Here is a 20,784-nt window from a genome sequence, read left to right as displayed (position 1 = left end):
GGGTCCTGAAGCTTGGTATCAGTAGGGCCCTGGGTGAAGGACTAGACTTGCCTTGAACTATGTAGTGGTGAGATCAATAGTGTAATGAAATCTTCCACATCCATCAGGGTTCCAAAAAAAGCCCTGGTTTAACCTGGAAAATATAGAAAAATAGTGCAGCATTTGATTCTTTCTGCCTTCTCTGCCACTCACTACCATTGTGGTTAATTCTCTACCTCAATATAATGTTCATAGTCCCAGCAAGCACCTGCATTTTCCACCTGAACAGCTTCAAAGGTCAGAATTAAACTCGGGTCACGGGGGAGTGAGGCAGCAAGTTCACTATCTGTAAATGTGTGTCTCTGTGGGTTATTTGCTGGTTATTGCTGTATGCGTGGTGGGTGCCGTCTTTGTTCGAGTTCAGGCTGGCATTGATGAGTTGGAGGTGGCACTTGGGGCTGTCCATGCTGTTGGGAGAGAGAGGAAAGAGTGGTCTGATTTGGAGGTAGTGTCTGCGAATAAATGTTCTAGCTCTGGCAGGCTCTGCCTGGCGTTTGGAATAGTCTCCACCCCAAGAGGGGCAGAGACGTGCGAGACGTGGGTGGAGCGGATCTCTCAGTTGTTAGATGAGTGGCAGTGCTCGGTTGAGGGAGAGCGACAGGGATTGGTTGAAAGTTTGAGTAGGCGGGCTGGTGACGGTGTTAGAGCTGTCAGGTTCCCTTACACCGTAGTGACACCTGTCAGTTATTTGGAAGAGGGGGGGAAGTTCTCAGTGTGTCTTCTCTGGCTAGGAGCGCAGCTAAATTGCTTGCAAGGCCAGGGGGATCATTTCAGGGGATCATGCCCCTCCTCTAGTTGTTCAGCTGATCAGAGAGGTGTCGGGAAACTTAGTGGAGGCCCAGTGGGGGAACGGCTTGGGGTCTCTGGGGAAGCACGTTCCCAGCAATGTACCAATGAACTTCCAAAAGGAAAAGACCCTATTCCTGAAGGCTTAGAGGGACCACGCCCCAGGGTGTCGTTATGGATAAAGGGAAGCGATGCTAAAGCCATCCTCGACCCCGGGGCGCAGGTCAAGTTGTGCAGTTCGTTTTACAACCGGTGTCTGAAGCATTTACCCTTGACAACCGCAAGGGCACCGGAGATTTTGTGTACCAGTGCCAGTAGTTATCCAGAAGACGATGATTGGTTAATGACCCTGGAGTTCATGGGGGCATTGTCTGGGCACCCAGCGTGTCGAGCTGCTTCTGAGGACGTGTGTAGCAGCCTTGAGCCAGTACCGAATTTAAACGAGACCCAGCGGTGGTACGGCCTGGGGAAAGTAGCTGAGGGTGAGACCCTCTTAGTAGATGCTCCGAACTACCACGAGGGAGGGGAGTTGACCGCTGAAGACACCTCAGTGAGAGAGAGGTCGCGGCAACTGGACCCTGGCACCGTGGAAGATGGAGGCAACGTGTGTGTGGATTATGCGACGTGGTTTAATGTGCTGGATCTGAGGAGTGGATGTTGCCAGATCCCGAGAAGTGCGGCTGTCGAGCCAAAGATGGCCACTATTAGTTCCCTAGGATTATTCCGATCCAAAAAGATGCCCAAGGGCATATCCGGAGCCCCTGCATCCTTCCCGCGGGGCATGAGGAAGACCATGGGAGAAGTGAAGGTGTGTGGAGTTTTGGCGTATGTGGATGACCGCCTGGAGCTTGGATTCGCCTGGGGGGACTATGAAGCGAGGCGAGTGGTTGAGCCCGGGCGACAGAAGCGAAGTGTCAAATGTGGAGGAGTTTTTGGCCGGAGGAGTTTGGTGCAATGTGAGAAAAATGACCCGACATACCAGTTGAACTTCCTGGTGTTGGAACAGATGGTGGTGGACCTGGGGATGGAAACCCAGGTCGTCAATCTGAATGAGACACAGGGGAGAGAGGGGATTTGCACTGCTGAACTGAGTGCTCAGAAATGCCGGCCGGAGACTGAGTGCCGCACTTGTGGGACAACCATTGCAGACTTGGAATTCACGCTCGTCAACATGGAGAAGGAGCAACAGAATTCTGAGCCGACACTGCAGCCATGTACTGATGAATTAATCCAGCGAGAAGAGACAATGACCCACCTTCGAAGGGATCAGCAGAAACTCAAGACGTCGATTCAGAAAAGATTGGAAGACTTACAAGTTGGGGAAGATCAAGGAAGTGTTCTGACTAAGGCCGACAGAAAACCGAGAGCCCAGGGAGGGGAGTTTGACTACACTCCCGAGGAGGTGAAGAAATGGAGGACAGATCTCGGAAAAGGGAGGCGGACGCTTGAAAGGTACCTGAAGATGTCTATTGCGAGTTTAAATGAAGTGGAAAAACTGAAAGTTGACCTGGAAGATGTCATCAGGAAGAAAAAACTGAAGGCTGAACATCCTTTAACTGCTGCTTTTCAGGTCAGGGTGGAAGAAGCTGGTGGGGTAACTGCGTCCCGGATTGAGATGGCCAGGAACCCTGAGTCAGAACTGCGGAGGCTATGGTGAGAGTTGAAGGAGTCCCTGAAGAAGCTGACGTCTCGACTGCAGGAGGCTGAAGGGGTAGCCACGGCTAAATGTTTCAGTCTGGATAAACTTAAACAGCAGCTACCGATCGAGGGAATGAGGAAGAATACGGATTCGAAGGATGATGTGCTGCACATATGGTACATGCTGCCTTTCGCTAACTTCCCCATGATTGAGGAAGAGACCTTTGGCCCTTCTCCCACTGAGTCAGGTGTAGTGGGGAGAGCTAGCTGTGGGCAGTCTGAGTTATGGCAGGACCAGGAAGGAAAAGAAGCGGGGTCCCGGACACGGGACAGGGGGCTCTGAGCTGTAATGGTGGCCTGAGTGAGAGAGGAGTTGGCAAGCAGGCCCGAGGTATCCCTAGTAGTGTCTGAGCCTTTTGGGTTTAGGTGAGGGGGTACGGAGGTCTCGGAGGGTTAAGAAGCTCCCAGATAGGTTGGCCTATGTAGCGCCCGTGGGACGGGCGTAAGGTCCACAGTTTGGGGAGCACTGTCACTGTGTGTATCTGTCTACGTGTGTGTTGTGTGGCTGTAGGCCTGGTTGGCGAGTTATTTAGAAGTCATGAGGACATCACTTTATTAGGTGGGGGGAGAGTGTAAGGGGGTTTCGTCTCTTATGTTACTGTGTAGGCTAATTAAAATGGCTTCTTTGTTATGGTATACTTGGGAATGTTTCTTTGTTATGTTAAACGCTGAGGAAGTTTTGCACTAGCAGCTTGTTTTGGGTTAGGAGTGTGATAAGAATATGTTACGAACCAATTGGGATAGTTGTTATGTTTTTGGTGTATTTGAAGATACTGTATGCGCGGGGTTTTGGGGCAGAAGGCAGGAGAGAGAGACAGAGGATGGACCAGGTGCTGTGAGTCCACTAACGGGGTCAGACCCCAAGGAGGGCGTTTGGCGAGGAGAGGAGACGGAGACGGACTTGTGTGGAGCATCTGGTCGACTACCGTTGTTGGTCCCAGGCGGCCGGTCGAGGTGGTCCGAGGGGTTGCAGGGTGAAGAAGAAGGGTCCTGAGCTCCAACTGTTTGTGCACGAAGAGATTGAACTTTGATAAGTGTGGCGCCTTCTATTTTCCTTTTATATTTTATTCTCTATTAATTATATAGTTCCAGTAATATCTATAAACCGTAAATCATTTAATCGTATCTGGTGTATTGTCTGTTATTTGGGCGGGGTGGGGTACATCACACAGCATCCACACAAACTAATTACCCAGTTTGGCGGGGCCGAGGGCTGTTTCCCTAGACGACTACGTCCCTGAGGTTGGCCAGGGGGGCTACACAGACAACAAGACAAAGTACAAACAACAAACGTGAAAATCTGCAAATGTTGGAAATCCGTGCAACACACACAAAATGCTGGATGAACTCAGCAGGCCATGCAACATCTAGGAGAAGAGTACAGTCGATGGTTTGGTCCTGCTGAAGGATTTCGGCCCAGAACGTTGACTCTCTACTTTTTTCCTAGACGCTGCCTGGCCTGCTGAGCTCCTCCTGCATTTTGTATTGTGAAAGTACAAACAGCACCCCTCCTTTACTTCTTTCAGAGCTCCACATCTTCCAGCTGGTATTATTACAAATTACCCCATTAAATTTTTCAGCAGGTTGAATAATACTATCAGATGCTCTTTTAACCTTCCCTATCATATTCAAAAGATAAACATTGTAACAAAAGGAAAGGTAGATAGGCAGAGAGGGTGAGGTGGCTCTGTTGGTAAAAAATGAAATCAAATCCCTAAAAAGGGACTACATAGGATGGGAAGATGTAGAATCCTTGTGGATAGAGTTAAGAAGCTGCAAGAGTAAAAAGACCCTGATGGAAGTTACATACAGGACTCACACAATAGCTAGGATGGGACTACAAACAGGAGATGGAAAAAGCATGTAAAAAGGGCAATATTGTGATAGTCATGGGGGATTTCAACATACAGGTAGATTAGGAAAACCAAGTTGTTGCTGGAGACCAAGAAATGGAGTTTGTAGAATGCCTATGATTTGGCTTTTTAGGGCAGCTTGTGGTTGAGCCCACGAGAGGAATGGCAGTTGTGGATTGTGTATTATGTAATGACCCAAATTTGATTAGGAAGCTTAAGGTAAAGGAAACTTCAGGAGACATGTTAATAATTTGATAGATTTCACCCTGCGGTTTGAGAAGGAGAAGCTAAAATCGGATTTATCAGTTTTAAAGTTAAGTAAAAGGAATTATAGAAGCATCAGAGAGAAGCTGGCTAAAGCTGATTGGAGGGGACACTAGCATGGATGACAGCAGAACAGCAAAACAGAGGGCATGTAATATAGCAAAAATTAATGGGAAGGAAGAGGACTGGGACACTTTTAAAAACCAGCAAAAGGCAACGACAAAAAGAAAATAAACAGAGAAGAGATTAACTATGAAGATAAGATAGCCACCAATATAAAAGAGGACACAATAAGTTTTATCAGATGTACAGAGTACAAGAGAGACGAGAGTAGATATCAGACCATTGGAAAATGACACTGGAGAGGTTGTAATGCAGAGACAAAGAAATGGTAGACAAACTTGATAAGTATTTTGCATCTGTCTTCACTGTGAAAGTCACTAGCAGAATGCCAGAAACGCAAGAGTGTCGAGGGCAGAAATCAGTGTTATTGCTAGTACTCAGGAGAAGGTGCTTGCGAAGCTGAAAAGTCTGAAGGTGGATAAGTCTGAAGATGGACCACACCACAAGGTTCGGAAAGAGGGAGCTGAAGGGAATGCGAAGGCATTAGTAGTGATCTTTGAAGAATCACTAGATTCTTTATTGGTTCCAGAGGACTCGAAGATTGTAAATGTCACTTTACTCTTTAAGAAGGGAGGGAGGCAAACTAAAGGAAATTATCAGCCAGTTAGCCTGACTTCAGTGGCTGGAATGATTTTAGAGTCAGTTATTAAAGATGAGGTACTTGGAGGCACATTTCAAAATAGGCCAAAGTCAGCATTGTTTTCTTAAGGGGAAACCTTGTCTGACAAAGTCCTTTGACAAGGTACTGCACATGAGATTGCTTAACAAGAGCCCCCTACTTTGCAGGAAGGATACTAGCATGGATAGAAGAATAGAAACATAGAAACATAGAAAACCTACAGCACAATACAGGTCCTTTGGTCCACAAAGTTGTGCGGAACATGTCCCTACCTTAGAAATTACTAGGCTTACCCATAGCCCTCTATTTTTCTAAGCTCCATGTACCTATCCAAAAATCTCTTAAAAGACCCTATCATATCTGTCTCCCCCACCATTGCTGGCAGCCCATTCCACACACTCACTACTCTCTGCGTAAAAAAACTTACCCCTGATCCTCCTCTGTACTTACTCCCCAGCAACTTAAACCTGTGTCCTCTTGTGGCAACCATTTCAGCCCTGGGAAAAAGCCCCTGACTATCCACATGATTAATGCCTCTCATCATCTTATACACCTCTATCAGGCCACCTTTCTTCCTCCGTCGCTCCAAGAAGAAAAGGCCGAGTTTACTCAACCTGTTTTCTGACTGGCAGGAGGCAAGGAGTGGGAATAAAGGGGACCTTATTTAGTTGGCTGACAGTGACTAGTGGTGTTCTGCAGGATTTGATGTTAGGACTGTTTCTTCTCAAGTTATATGTCACAGAGATTTGGATGAAGGAATTGAGGGATATATGGCCAGACTTGTAGATGATATGAAGTTAGGTGAGGGGCAGGTATTGTTGGGGAGGCAGTGTGTCTGCCAAAGGACTTAGACACATTGGGGAAATGGGCAAATGAACTGCAGATCGAATGTAGTGTGGGGATGTGAAGGAATAAAGGTATGGACTATTTTCCAAATGGGGAGAACATTCAAAAATCAGAGGTGCAAAGTGGATTGGGAGTCCTTGTGCAGGATTGTCTAAATGTTAACTTGCAGGTTGAATTGGTGGTAAGGAAGGCAAAACCAATGTTAGTATTCATTTCCAGAGGACACGAATACAAAAGCAAACATAAAGCTGAGGCTTTATCTGACTGGTCAGACGGCACTTGGTGTATTCTAGGCAGTTTTGGGTCCCTTAGCTGAGAAAAGATGTGTTGGCATTGGAGAGGGTCCAGAGGAGGTTCACAAGAATGAATCCAGGAATGAAAGGGTTAAGATATGAGTTGCTTTTGATGACTCTGGGTCTGTACTCGTTGGAGTTTAGAAGAATGAGTGGGAGAAATCTCATTAAAATCTATAATGTTTTGTAATTCCAAAACATAAAACTAATTGAAAGAAAAACATGGAGCCGGAAGCTGCGTGTCTCCTAATTTTTTTTTTACTTTCAGTGAGGTGCGCATGTGTGACTTGGTGGTGTAATGATTCACACCAGCCACGTATTTTTACATATAACCCACATGATTTATGTAAACAACAATATATTTACTAATTTGCTGAGATATTAAATACATAACGCTCCTGCCTGATTAGCTATAAGCTCCAACTCAATATAGAATGAATTTCAACTCAAATATGTAACATCTTACTCTCTTGTCATACATATGTACACAGTATACAGTATTATACAATGGTATACATTTAGATGTGGAAATAGTTGTTGTGATGTGTCTAGTGTGGTAATGTAGTGGGCAGTTCTTGTCGCTCTCACTTTCAGCTTCCACTGCTGGCTAGCAGTCTCGCGAAAAGAGAGCTGCGTGTGTAAGTCTCTCCCTGGCAGTACATAGCCTCTCCAATAGCAAGTCTCATATAGTGCCTCCTTGCTGGCGACACATGGATGCTGGTGACACATGGAAACTGAACTTTCAGACTCAGGCTGAACTACAGAGGATGGGGACGAGGATTGGCCCCCGCACACAGGCCCACCAGTGTGTGGACACGCCCTGGTGCTCGTGAGCCAGATCCCCAGCTTTGGATAAATAGCCCCACTGCCTTAAAGGCAGCCTCAGGAGAGAGGAGGACTCAGGAGTAAACCCAGACAGCAAATCTGGAGTGGAGCCCCTAAGGCAGCTGGATGTTATTGAACATCCTTCCAGCAGCTCCTGCAGACAAGCTGGTGCCAAACGTATCGCTTCGTTAACTTTCCTTTGGACTACACGGTGAAGCCAAGACAGGGATCCTGGTGGCTGGGCACCTCAGGATCTCCATACCTTCCATCCAGGCTTGTGATGATATTCATCACCACCCATTGTCCTTCGAGACAGACGGATGCCGACCACCACTATGTAATACAACTTTTATATTCACCTCCACAGCATAGTAAATTTTAAAATGTCACATTCAGGCCTAAAGATTCACTCATAACGGAGGATTTCTTATTCCTGTGGGTTATCTTTCCCTACAAGGGGTGGGTGGGGGGGGGTCACTCTTGTGGATGTGAAACAATCTCAGCTTCAGGGCTTCCTCCATGGTGGTTGTAGCAGTTGACTCTGGGACTGCAACAAGTGATTCTGATAGCTCTGGATACTTTTCTACTGAATGTTGGAATCCCAAGCAGTTCATGGCAAGCCGCTTGATCTGCTGATCTATCCTACCCGCCAGACAAAGCTTTGATACCGCACTTTCATTTTAACCACTCCTTGATGACTGACATGTGGCTCCTCCAACACTTCAGCTGTCAGCTTGGATGGTACAACAACTCTCAATCCCCACAGAGGGCAAAGCCTGGGAAGGACAAGTTCGTTCCGGCACTGGTAAAAATGGGGGATCTGGAGTTTCTGCTGCACATTCCAGCCATGTTGGGTGGTCATGTAGACCTGAAACAGTGTGGGGTCTTTTCTGGTTTCTCTTGGTTTAATTTTTGCCGTAATAGGGAGACTTTCAATTTAGGGAGTTAGGGAGAATATGTCAAGAGGAGCGTCCTCTATTGTAAATTTTTCAGGTATTTCCTTTTCCAAGGATTAACAGGACAAACCATTAGCATTTCCATGATTAGTGTTCCTCTTGAATTTGATCTTGTCCTCCAAGAAACAGGGCCTATCTCTGCATTCGTGCAGCTGCTTTTAGTGGAACACCCTTCTGTGGACTGAAAATGAACGCTAGTGGTCGATGATCAGTAATGAGGGTAACTCACTCCCATACAGCTACTGGTTGAAACTTTTTACGCCCCAAACCAGGCTCAAGGTCTATCCATCAATCTGTGCATAATTTTTCTCCGCAGCAGTAAGGGAACGTGATGCGAAGTCTATAGGCCATTCACTTCCATCACTCATAACATGTGACATGACTGCAGCTATACCATAAGGCAAGGCATCACAGACAAGCCTCACTGGGCAATGTGGATCATAATATGTGAGTACGGTGTCTGATGTCACCATTTCATCTGTCCTTTGGAAAGCCATCTCACACGGCTTTGTCCATTGTCATCTCTTCCCAAGCTGTAGTATTGAGTTTGAGGGGCGGAGAACGGAAGCCAGAATTTGGCAGGAACCTGTTATAATAGTTGACAAATCCTAACAAGGATGACAACTATATGATGTCCTTTGGCCTTGGGACATACACCACTGGTTGAATTTTCTCAGTACACTTGTGTAAATCTTAAGCATCAATGGTGTGACCGCAGTAAGTGATGTTTGGTCACACTTCACACTTGTTGCAATGGGCTCTGAGCCCATAATCTTGAAATCTTTTCAACACTATCTCAAGATTTTGGAGATGTTCCTCGTCATCCTTATTGGTAACAATGATGTCATCCAGGTAAACTGTGTGCTTGGGCAGCCTTCCAGCTCTTGGTGCATGGCTTTCTGCTGGAGTACAGGTGCAGATGCCACTCCAAAAATATGCCTATTGTGGCAATAAAGCCTCCTGTGATTGTTTGTGGTGAGAAACACTTTGGACTCTTCTTCCATCTCCATCTGTAGGCAGGCCTCACCTGTCCACTTTGCTGAACTGTTTCCCTCCAGAAAGGTTTGCAAAGATATCCTTTATCCTGGGCAGAGAATAATGATCTACTTTCAAGACTGGGTTGATGGTGGCCTTTAAATCACCACAGATATTAACAGACCCATCCTTCTTGCCTACTAGGACTACTGATGTTGCACATGGGTCTTCATTCAATCTTGGAAAGAATTCCTTCAGCCTCCATGTGATCTAGCTCACTGGCTAATTGGTCATGGATGGTTTTAGAAACCGGACGGGCTTTGTAAAACTTGACATTTTCATTTCACACAATTTTACCCTTGATCTGTTTGAGTTTTCCAATGCCATCCTTGAACTCTGATTAGCACCATGCTTTCCTAATTGACTCTATTGCAGAGGATGTGGCATTGTAAATCTCAGGGCTACCCAATCCTGTGTCACTCTCATCATTATCAGATTTTTCATCAACGGCATGCAGAGATACTCTTCTTGAAACTGCAACTGAATTTTTGATCTTTTTCTCTTCCCGACACAGTCCATTTATGTTTTGGTCTGCCCGACATACTCTTTGTATGTGTTCTACTTTGTTGCATTTTCTGCAAGTTTCACCTTTAAATCTACATTGGTCTGGTGTATGGTATTGGTCGGAGATGGTATTAAACAGGAAATTAGAAATGTGTGCAATAAAGGAACAGCAGTTATAATGGGTGACTTCAATCTACATGTAGATTGGGTGAACCAAATTGGTAAATGTGCTGAGGAAGAGGATTTCTTGGAATGTATGCGGGATGGTTTTTTGAACCAACATGTCGAGGAACCAACTAGAGAGCAGGCCATTCTAGACTGGGTTTTGAGCAATGAGGAAGGGTTAATTAGCAATCTTGTCGTGAGAGGCCCCTTGGGTAAGAGTGACCATAATATGGTGGAATTCTTCATTAAGATGGAGAGTGACATAGTTAATTCAGAAACAAAGGTTCTGAACTTAAAGAGGGGTAACTTTGATGGTATGAGACGTGAATTAGCTAAGATAGACTGGCAAATGACACTTAAAGGATTGACGGTGGATATGCAATGGCAAGCATTTAAAGATTGCATGGATGAACTACAACAATTGTTCATCCCAGTTTGGCAAAAGAATAAATCAAGGAAGGTAGTGCACCCGTGGCTGACAAGAGAAATTGGGGATAGTATCAATTCCAAAGAAGAAGCATACAAATTAGCCAGAAAAAGTGGCTCACCTGAGGACTGGGAGAAATTCAGAGTTCAGCAGAGGAGGACAAAGGGCTTAATTAGGAAGGGGAAAAAAGATTAAGAGAGAAAACTGGCAGGGAACATAAAAACTGACTGTAAAAGCTTTTATAGATATGTAAAAAGGAAAAGACTGGTAAAGACAAATGTAGGTCCCCTACAGACAGAAACAGGTGAATTGATTATGGGGAGCAAGGACATGGCAGACCAATTGAATAATTACTTTGGTTCTGTCTTCACTAAGGAGGACATAAATAATCTTCCAGAAATAGTAGGGGACAGAGGGTCCAGTGAGATGGAGGAACTGAGCGAAATACATGTTAGTAGGGAAGTGGTGTTAGGTAAATTGAAAGGATTAAAGGCAGATAAATCCCCAGGGCCAGATGGTCTGCATCCCAGAGTGCTTAAGGAAGTACCCCAAGAAATAGTGGATGCATTAGTGATAATTTTTCAAAACTCGTTCGATTCTGGACTAGTTCCTGAGGATTGGAGGGTGGCTAATGTAACCCCTCTTTTTAAAAAAGGAGGGAGAGAGAAACTGGGGAATTATAGACTGGTTAGCCTGACGTCGGTGGTGGGGAAACTGCTGGAGTCAGTTATCAAAGATGTGATAACAGCACATTTGGAAAGTGGTGAAATCATCGGACAAAGTCAGCATGGATTTGTGAAAGGAAAATCATGTCTGACGAATCTCATAGAATTTTTTGAGGATGTAACTAGTAGAATGGATAGGGGAGAACCAGTGGATGTGGTATGTTTGGATTTTCAAAAGGCTTTTGACAAGGTCCCACACAGGAGATTAGTGTGCAAACTCAAAGCACACGGTATTGGGGGTAAGGTATTGATGTGGATAGAGAATTGGTTAGCAGACAGGAAGCAAAGAGTGGGAATAAACGGGACCTTTTCAGAATGGCAGGCAGTGACTAGTGGGGTACCGCAAGGCTCAGTGCTGGGACCCCAGTTGTTTACAATATATATTAATGACTTGGATGAGGGAATTAAATGCAGCATCTCCAAGTTTGCGGATGACACGAAGCTGGGCGGCAGTGTTAGCAGTGAGGAGGATGCTAAGAGGATGCAGGGTGACTTGGGTAGGTTGGGTGAGTGGGCAAATTCATGGCAGATGCAATTTAATGTGGATAAATGTGAAGTTATCCACTTTGGTGGAAAAAATAGGAAAACAGATTATTATCTGAATGGTGGCCGATTAGGAAAAGGGGAGGTGCAACGAGACCTGGGTGTCATTATACACCAGTCATTGAAAGTGGGCATGCAGGTACAGCAGGCGGTGAAAAAGGCGAATGGTATGCTGGCATTTATAGCGAGAGGATTCGAGTACAGGAGCAGGGAGGTACTACTGCAGTTGTACAAGGGCTTGCTGAGACCACACCTGGAGTATTGTGTGCAGTTTTGGTCCCCTAATCTGAGGAAAGACATCCTTGCCATAGAGGGAGTACAAAGAAGGTTCACCAGATTGATTCCTGGGATGGCAGGACTTTCATATGAAGAAAGACTGGATGAACTAGGCTTGTACTCGTTGGAATTTAGAAGATTGAGGGGGGATCTGATTGAAACGTATAAAATCCTAAAGGGATTGGACAGGCTAGATGCAGGAAGATTGTTCCTGATGTTGGGGAAGTCCAGAACGAGGGGTCACAGTCTGAGGATAAGGGGGAAGCCTTGTAGGACTGAGATTAGGAAAAACTTCTTCACACAGAGAGTGGTGAATCTGTGGAATTCTCTGCCACAGGAAACAGTTGAGGCCAGTTCATTGGCTATATTTAAGTGGGAGTTAGATATGGCCCTTGTGGCTACGGGGATCAGGGGGTATGGAGGGAAGGCTGGTGCAGGGTTCTGAGTTGGATGATCAGCCAGGATCATAATAAATGGCGATGCAGGCTTGAAGGGCCGAATGGCCTACTCCTGCGCCTATTTTCTATGTTTCTATGTATGTGAGCCCCTGCCACAATAGTAACACACTTGTTCGGACAGACATTTTCTGCTTAGACATTGCAATTTTGTTCACGCTGACTCTCATTTCTAACTGCAACTCAATCGTGTTGCTGGCTGCTATTCCTATTAATGCAGAAATTTCAATTGCTCTTTCAAATGTGAGTTGCGCTTACATTTTTGAATGCTTTCTTGTAAAATTCGATAAACTAAATGATCTCTCAGTTCATCTTTAAGCACTGACAATGACAATGCTCAGATAATTTCTTAAATTTAGCCACATAAGCTGATATGGACTCCCCTTCCTTTTGATTCCACTAATGAAATCTAATGCATTCTGCAATCAACAGTGGTTTTGATTCTAAATGTTCCTTCGTTACGTACACTATATCAGCAAAGCTTATTTTGGCTGGTTTGGTGGAGCAGTTAAACTTCTGAGCAAACGGTATGATTTTCCACCAATTGCACTCAGCAAAACTGGCACTCGTTTGTCATTGATTATCTCATTTGCCTTAAAATACTGCTCAATTTGATCAGTATCCATCATCCAGGTATCTTTTGTGCAGTTGAATGTGTCTATCCTCATAATGAAGCCAGCCATTTCTGCTTTTCTTTCTTTATTATTATTATCACCTGCTCTTCAACAGGTAGGTAGTCATCTTGGGTTCATTGTAAAACTTACTGGTCACTACTGTTATGCTTTGTTATTTCAAAATATAAAACTAATTGAAAGAAAAACACGGACCAAAGAAATCAGTGCTAACTACGTTTAATTTTAGAGAAGTACATATAAATGAAGTGGTGGTGTAATGACTATACCATTCATGTACTTTTACATCTAACCTGTAATTTATTATGTAAACATCAAGGAAAACTTTATCAAACGATATATTGACAATATTACTGAAATATTAAATACATGACAGAACCTATTGGATACATAGCCCTAAATAGAGTGGATGTGGAGAGGATGTTTCCTATCGTCAGGGAGTACAAAGGGCACAGAATTAAGAGACAGCCAATTAGAACAGAGATGAGAAAAAAATTCTTTAGCCAGAGGGTTGTGAATATGTGGAATTCATTGTCACAGACAGGCGTGCAGTGCAAGTCCTTGGATATATTTAAGGCGGAAGTTGATAGGTTTCTCGTTAATCAGGGCACCAAAGGTTACGGGGAGAAGGCAGGAGAATGAGGTTGAGATGGTTAATAAATCAGCTATATTAGAATGGCGGAGCAGTATCGTCTTATGGTGCAAATCTGAAATAAATTTTTAAAAAATCTGAAATAAATCATCAAACTATAAAAGTATTTTTTTTTGTTTCAAGGGCAAAAGAGGCAATTAGGGATTGCCTGCCTTGACCAGATCTCTTCTCCCCACTTCTTCTTGTACATGGGCTTGGTCTTTGGGCCTTCTCTGCTTCTCTAATTTGCTGCTACAGAACATGTGGCTTTCTGTGTGTGATAAGCACTTGGAATGAGCAGGCAATGATGGAAACAGATCAGCACTTAAATCTCAATTCACCAAGTAGACTGAGTTGTAGTAAACATGTGTGCTTATGATTTGTAATTCAGGGTGGAAACAAATTGGCGTCTGCAAATTATGCAACCTGATTTTTTTTTCCATTGGCTGAGAGTTCCATGTTTATTTACATTTTGAACTGCTGAAAAATTCTTTTCCCCATCAAATGCCTCTATATCTAGCTATTTCCTATCTTTCAAATTGTTAGATCAATTTTCTTTTGTTATTTTAAATCAGTTTTGAACTGTTTGCTTTTGCTATTTTTCTCAGGAGCGTTTTCATTTCTAGATTCAACAATAGAATGATAGAAAATAGTTACATTTTGAAGGAAAATCAAAAGGGTGTATTCAGAAAATTAATCTTGGATCCTCAGTCCTCTCTTTCACAGTGATTTCCTCTGTATGCATCGCTGTCCGTGTCAGTGAAACCATCTGGTCCCCACTTGCCACATGATTATGATTAAGTATGTGCCATGTGAAAGTACTAATAAACAGTAACATCACATTATTATATAAACCTTTACCTGACCAACAGAGAGCTGATCTGACTGTGCTTTCTGAAAACTGCAATTTTTTACTTTCACAATCCATCAGCCCTACAAAATTAAATAATCTCTTCCCAGACAGAACCAATTATTATTTGTATAACTAAGTAAGTTTTCAGGGACCAAGTACTTCAGTCAGTAATACATTCACAAGTCTAGCCCTGAAACTGTGAAAAGAAATTATTTTGCACATAGCCTAGTTTAATTTTCTTTAGTGCCGTGGAAGTAGTGGATAAACTTCTCGAGGTGATGGATGTCATGAGATAAAATTAATCATTGCCTCAGAATACAGGGATTTGCATGGATTCATGAGAATTTGTGTGCCTACAACAACTCATGTGAAGTGAGAAGTATCTGAACAATTGAAGAGATGAGTCAGTGCATTGACAATGAAATTATGGTACTCTATACATTTATAGATACTTGTTACTTTCGAAACACATTTGTCTCAATCAACAGCAGCTTATATTTATGACGGTGCCTTATTGCTCAAAAGTGGCAGGTGTTTCTCAGCAGTGTAATTAGACCAAAATTAACATAAAGAGTGGTATATCAGAGACAATAGACTATAGACAATAGACAATAGGTACAGGAGTAGGCCATTCGGCCCTTCAAGCCAGCACCGCCATTCACTGTGATCATGGCTGATCATCCACTATCAGTATCCAGTTCCTGCCTTATCCCCACAACCTTTGATTCCGCTATCTTTAAGAGCTCTATCCATCTCTTTTTTGAAAGCATCCAGAGACTTGGCCTCCACAGCCTTCTGGGACAGAGCATTCCATATATCCACCACTCTCTGGGTGAAAAAGTTTTTCCTTAATTCCATTCTAAATGGCCTACCCCTAATTCTTAAACTGTGGCCTCTGGTTCTGGACTCACCCAACATCGGGAACATGCTTCCTGCCTGCAGCGTGTCCAATCCCTTAATGATCTTATATGTTTCAATAAGATCCCCTCTCAGCCTTCTAAATTCCAGAGTATACAAGCCCAGTCGCTCCAATCTTTCAACATATGACAGTCCCGGGAATTAACCTTGTGAACCTACGCTGCACTCCCTCAATATCAAGAATGTCCTTCCTCAAATTTGGAGACCAAAACTGCTCACAGTACTCCAGGTGTGGTCTCACCAGGGCCCTGTACAGCTGCAGAAGGACCTCGTTGCTCTTATACTCAATTCCCCTTGTTATGAAGGCCAGCATGCCATTAGCTTTCTTCACTGCCTGCTGTACTTGCATGCAGGTGACTTAAATCTTGATAAGTGAGATAGATTTAAAGAAAGAGGGAGATATAGAGGGACAGATATTTAAGGAAGTCTGGATAGAGTCATATCTTAATCAAATTATTACATAATTTGATATTAAACAGATGTGAATAAGATTATCTATTCATAAGACCATAAGACAAAGGAGCAGAAATTGGCCATTCGGCCCATCGAGTCTGGTCCACCATTTTATCATGAGCTGATCCATTCTCCCATTTAGTCCCACTCCCCCGCCTTCTCACCATAACCTTTGATGCCCTAGCTACTCAGATACCTATCAATCTCTGCCTTAAATACACCCAGAGACTTGACCTCCACTGCCGACCGTGGTAACAAATTCCACAGATTCACCGCCTTCTGGCTAACAAAATTTCTTTGCATCTCTGTTCTGAATGGGCTCCCTTCAATCCTTAAGTCATGCCCTCTCGTACTAGACTCCCTCAACATGGGAAACAACTTTGCCACATCCACTGTCCATGCCTTTCAACATTCAAAATGTTTCTATGAGGTCCCCCCTCATTCTAAACTGCAAGGAGTATAATCCAAGAGCGATCAAACATTCCTCATATGTTAACCCTCACATTCCCGGAATCATTCTAGTGAATTTTCTCTGTACCCTCTCCAACATCAGCACATCCTTTCTTAAATAAGGAGCCCAAAACTGCACACAGTACTCCAAGGAAGGTCTTATAGAGGCCTTATAGAGCCTCAACATCACATCCCTGCTCCTATACTCTATTCCTCTAGAAATGAATGCCAACATTGCATTCGCCTTCTTCACCACCGACTCAACCTGGAGGTTGAGGGTACGAGGACTCCTAAGTCTTGTTGCATCTCAGAACTTTGAATTCTCTCCCCATTTAAATAATAGTCTGCCAGTTTATTTCTTCTACCAAAGTGCATAACCATACACTTTCCAACATTGTATTTTATTTGCTACTTCTCTGCCCATTCTCCCAAACTATCCAAGTCTCTCTGTAGACTCTCTGTTTCCTCAGCACTACCAACCCCTCCACCTATCTTTGTATCATCAGCAAACTTAGCCACAAAACCAGGAGAGAAAACAGAGTCCTGGTTGATATTTTTCTTTAACGTGAAAGGTTGTAAGCAATGCTGAGTGCTACTGGATATAACTGGGCAGAAATAACAGATAATACAAAAAGAATGAAAAAGAAAGCTTTAGAAGACCAAATGACCATAGGACCCAGGAGCAGAATTAGGCCCTTTGGCCCACTGAGACTGGTCTGCTATTTAATCATGGCTGATTTATTATTCGCACTCAACTCAATTCTCCAACCTTCTCCCTGTAACCTTTGACACCCTCAAGAACCTATCAAACCTCTCTTTAAATATACCCAATGACATAGCCTCCACAGCCATCTGCGGCAATGAGTTTCACAGGTCTACCACCCTCTGGCGGAAGAAATTTCACCTCATATCTGTTCTGAAGGGTTGTCCTTATATTCTGAGGTTGGGCCGTCTGGTCCTAGGCTCTCTCACTATTGAAAACATCCTCTTAATATCTGCTCTATCCAGTTCCTTCAATATTCAATAGGTATCAAAGAGATTTCCTTCCCACCCCATCCTGCTAAACTCCGGTGAGTATAGGACTAGAGCCATCAAACACTCCTCATACATGAACTCTTTCATTGCTGTGCTCATTCATGTAACCCCCTTCTAGATCGTCACCAACACCAACATATCCTTTCTTAAATATGGGGCCCAAGACTGCTCAAATATTCCTTGCTTTTATATTTTAGTCCTCTCAGAATGAATTCTGATATTGCATTTGCCGCCTTTACTTATGACTTAACCTGCCAGTTAGTCTTTAGGGAACCCTGCACTTGGACTCCCAGGTCCTTTTGTACCACATAATTTAGAACTTAGTCTGGTAGAAGGAATAAAGGTGTAGACTATTTTCTATTTTCTAAGTGCATGACCATACACTTCCCTATGCTGTAGTTAACCTGCCACTTCTCTGCTTATTCTCCCAACCTGTCCAAGTCCTTCTGCAGACTCCCTGCTTCTTCAACACTACCTGCCTCACCACTACCTTTGTATCATCTTCAAACCTGATGAAAGAGTCATCCAAATCATTAACATATAATGTGCAGACAAGCAGGTCCAACACCAACCCCTGCAGAACACCACTATCATTGGCAGCCAACCAGAAGAGGCCCACTTTGATCCCTTCTGCCAGTCAACCAATCTGCTATACATGCTACTATCTTTCCTGTAACACCATGGGCTCCTATCTTGTTTAGCAGCCAATATGCAGCCTTGTGAAAATCCAAGACAACAACAGCCACTGACAATTGTTTGTTTATAGAAACATAGAAAACCTACAGTGCAGTACAGTCCCTTGGGTCCACAAAGCTGTGCCAAACATGTCCCTACCTTAGAAGTTACCTAGGGTTACCCATAGCCCTCTATTTTTCGAAGTTCCATGTACCTATCCAGGGATCTCTTAAAACACCCTATCGTATCCGTCTCCACCACCATCGCCAGCAGCCCATTCCACACACTCTCGACTCTCTGCATAAAAAAACTTATCCCTGACATCGCCTCTAAACTTACTTCCAAGTACCTTAAAACTGTGTCCTCTTGTGGTAACCATTTCAGCCTTGGGAAAAAGCCTCTGACTATCCACATGATCAATGCCTCTCATCATCTTATGCACCTGTATCTCATCCTCTGTCACTCCAAGGAGAAAAGGCCGAGTTCACTCAACCTATTCTCATAAGGCATGTCCCCCAATCCAGGCAACATCCTTGTAAATCTCCTCTGCACTCTTTCTATATTTTCCACATCCTTCCTGTAGTGAGGTGACCAGAACTGAGCATAGTACTCCAAATGGGGTCTGACCAGAATCCTATATAGCTACAACATTACCTCTTGGCTCCTAAACTCAATCCCATTATTGATGAAGGCCAATGCATTGTATGCCTTCTTAACCACACAGTCAACCTGCGCAGCAGCTTTGAGTGTCCTATAGACTTGGATCCCAAGATTCCTCTGATCCTCCACACTGTCAAGAGTCTTACCATTAATACTATATTCTGCTGTCATATTTAACCTACCAAAATGAACCACCTCATACTTATCTGGGTTGAACTCCATCTGACACTTCTCAGCCCAGTTTTGCATCCCACCAATGTCCCTCTGTAACCTCTGACAGCCCTCCACACTACCCACAACACCCCCAACCTTCCATTCATCATCAAATTTACTAACCCATTCCTCCACTTCCTCATCCAGGTCATTTATAAAAATCACGAAGAGCAGTGGTCCCAGAACAGATCCCTGAGGCACACCACTGGTCACCAACCTCCATGCAGAATATAACCTGTCTACAACCACTCTTTGCCTTCTGTGGGCAAGCCAATTCTGGATCCTTTCCTTGTCTCATTGGAATGTACCTGTAGTGTTCTTGTGCAGTGTGTTGAAACTCTGACTAAACACCAAGTAAAACCGGAGCCAATGAAGACAGAGTCGTAGTAAGGTTAACCATTTACTGATCACTCTTCCACATTTTCATCGTATGATGAAAACTGTTGATAAAAAAATACAAACATATACAGCATCTGTTTCATTCTGGAGACTACGTGCGCTCTCTTCTTTTAGCGAGAGTCTCCAGCCGCCCCGGGTAGCAGGTCAGGGGGTCCCGTCAAACCGCCATTGAGCTCGAGCCGACCCCGCGTTTGAAATTGAAAAGACGGCACGCGCACCACCCCAACCGCCACTTCCTTAACAGAAACCACGTTAATATTTTTACTTCAAATACATTCTTATGAACTTACGGCATTGCTTCTATAATTTTTCTTTGTGGGTAGAAACGGAGCTTTTCACGATCACACTGCACGCATGGCACCCACCTTCAAACCTTCTCTGAACCGGAGGTTACACATAAGATGCGGCAAAACTGGAGGTGACGTAATCACATGCCACAATATACCATTAACAATGAATTTACCTTCGTTAAACTGTACTTATCAACCTTTAACTTTAACTAGAAAATAGTTATCAACAATTATTTAAAGCGCAGACCCAACAAAGTCAAATAAATGCCAAATGTCTTAAAGGCAACACAGTACCTATGCAGAGCTCCTCACAAATAACCCCTGAACGTTTGCCACATTTCTTCTGCACATTTCCCTGAGAACATCTGTTCCCAATTTATGCTTCCAACTTCCTGCCTGATAGCTTCATATTTCCCCTTACTCCAATTAAACGCGTTCTTAACTTGACTGTTCCTATCCCTCTCTAATGCTATGGTAAAGGATTTATCTTACTCTTTACTTTCTCAAGGAATTCCAACAGATCTGTCAGGTAAGATCTCTACTTAAGGAAACTTTGCTCATCACATGTTTCCAAGTACCCTGAAACCTCATCCTTTATAATGGACTCTGAAATCTTACATACCACTGAAGTGAGACTAACTAGCTGATAATTTACTATTTTTTTTGTCTTCCCCCCTTCTTAAAGGGTAAAGAGACAGCTGTGATATTCTAGTTCTCTGGAACCATTCCTGACTCTAGTGATTCTTGAAAGATCACTACTGATTTCTCCGCAATCGCTTCAGCTATCTTTTCCTGCCTGGTCCAGATGACTCATCTGGCTTCAGACCTTTCAGCTTCCCAAGCACTTCTTCTTAGCAACAGGGACTATACTCACTTCTGACCCCTGCCATTGCTCAGATTTGTACCATGTTGTCAGTGTAAAATATTTATTCACTTTGTCCGTCATTTCTTCATTCCCCATTACTACTTCTCCAGCATCATTTTCCAGCAGTCCAATGTCCACTCTTGCCTCACTTTTACTCTTCATATACCAGAAAATATTTGATATCTTCTGCCATAGTCTGTTGTTTTCCTCTACTTCCGAAACAGTTCAGTTTCTTTTAATTCTTTTTGAGTCCTGAAGAAGGGTCTGAGCCCAAAATG

The sequence above is a fragment of the Mobula hypostoma genome, chromosome 3 (genome assembly GCF_963921235.1).
Source record: "Mobula hypostoma chromosome 3, sMobHyp1.1, whole genome shotgun sequence".
Taxonomy (NCBI): Eukaryota; Metazoa; Chordata; class Chondrichthyes; order Myliobatiformes; family Myliobatidae; genus Mobula; species Mobula hypostoma.
Note: the sequence above shows the minus strand (reverse complement) of the source record.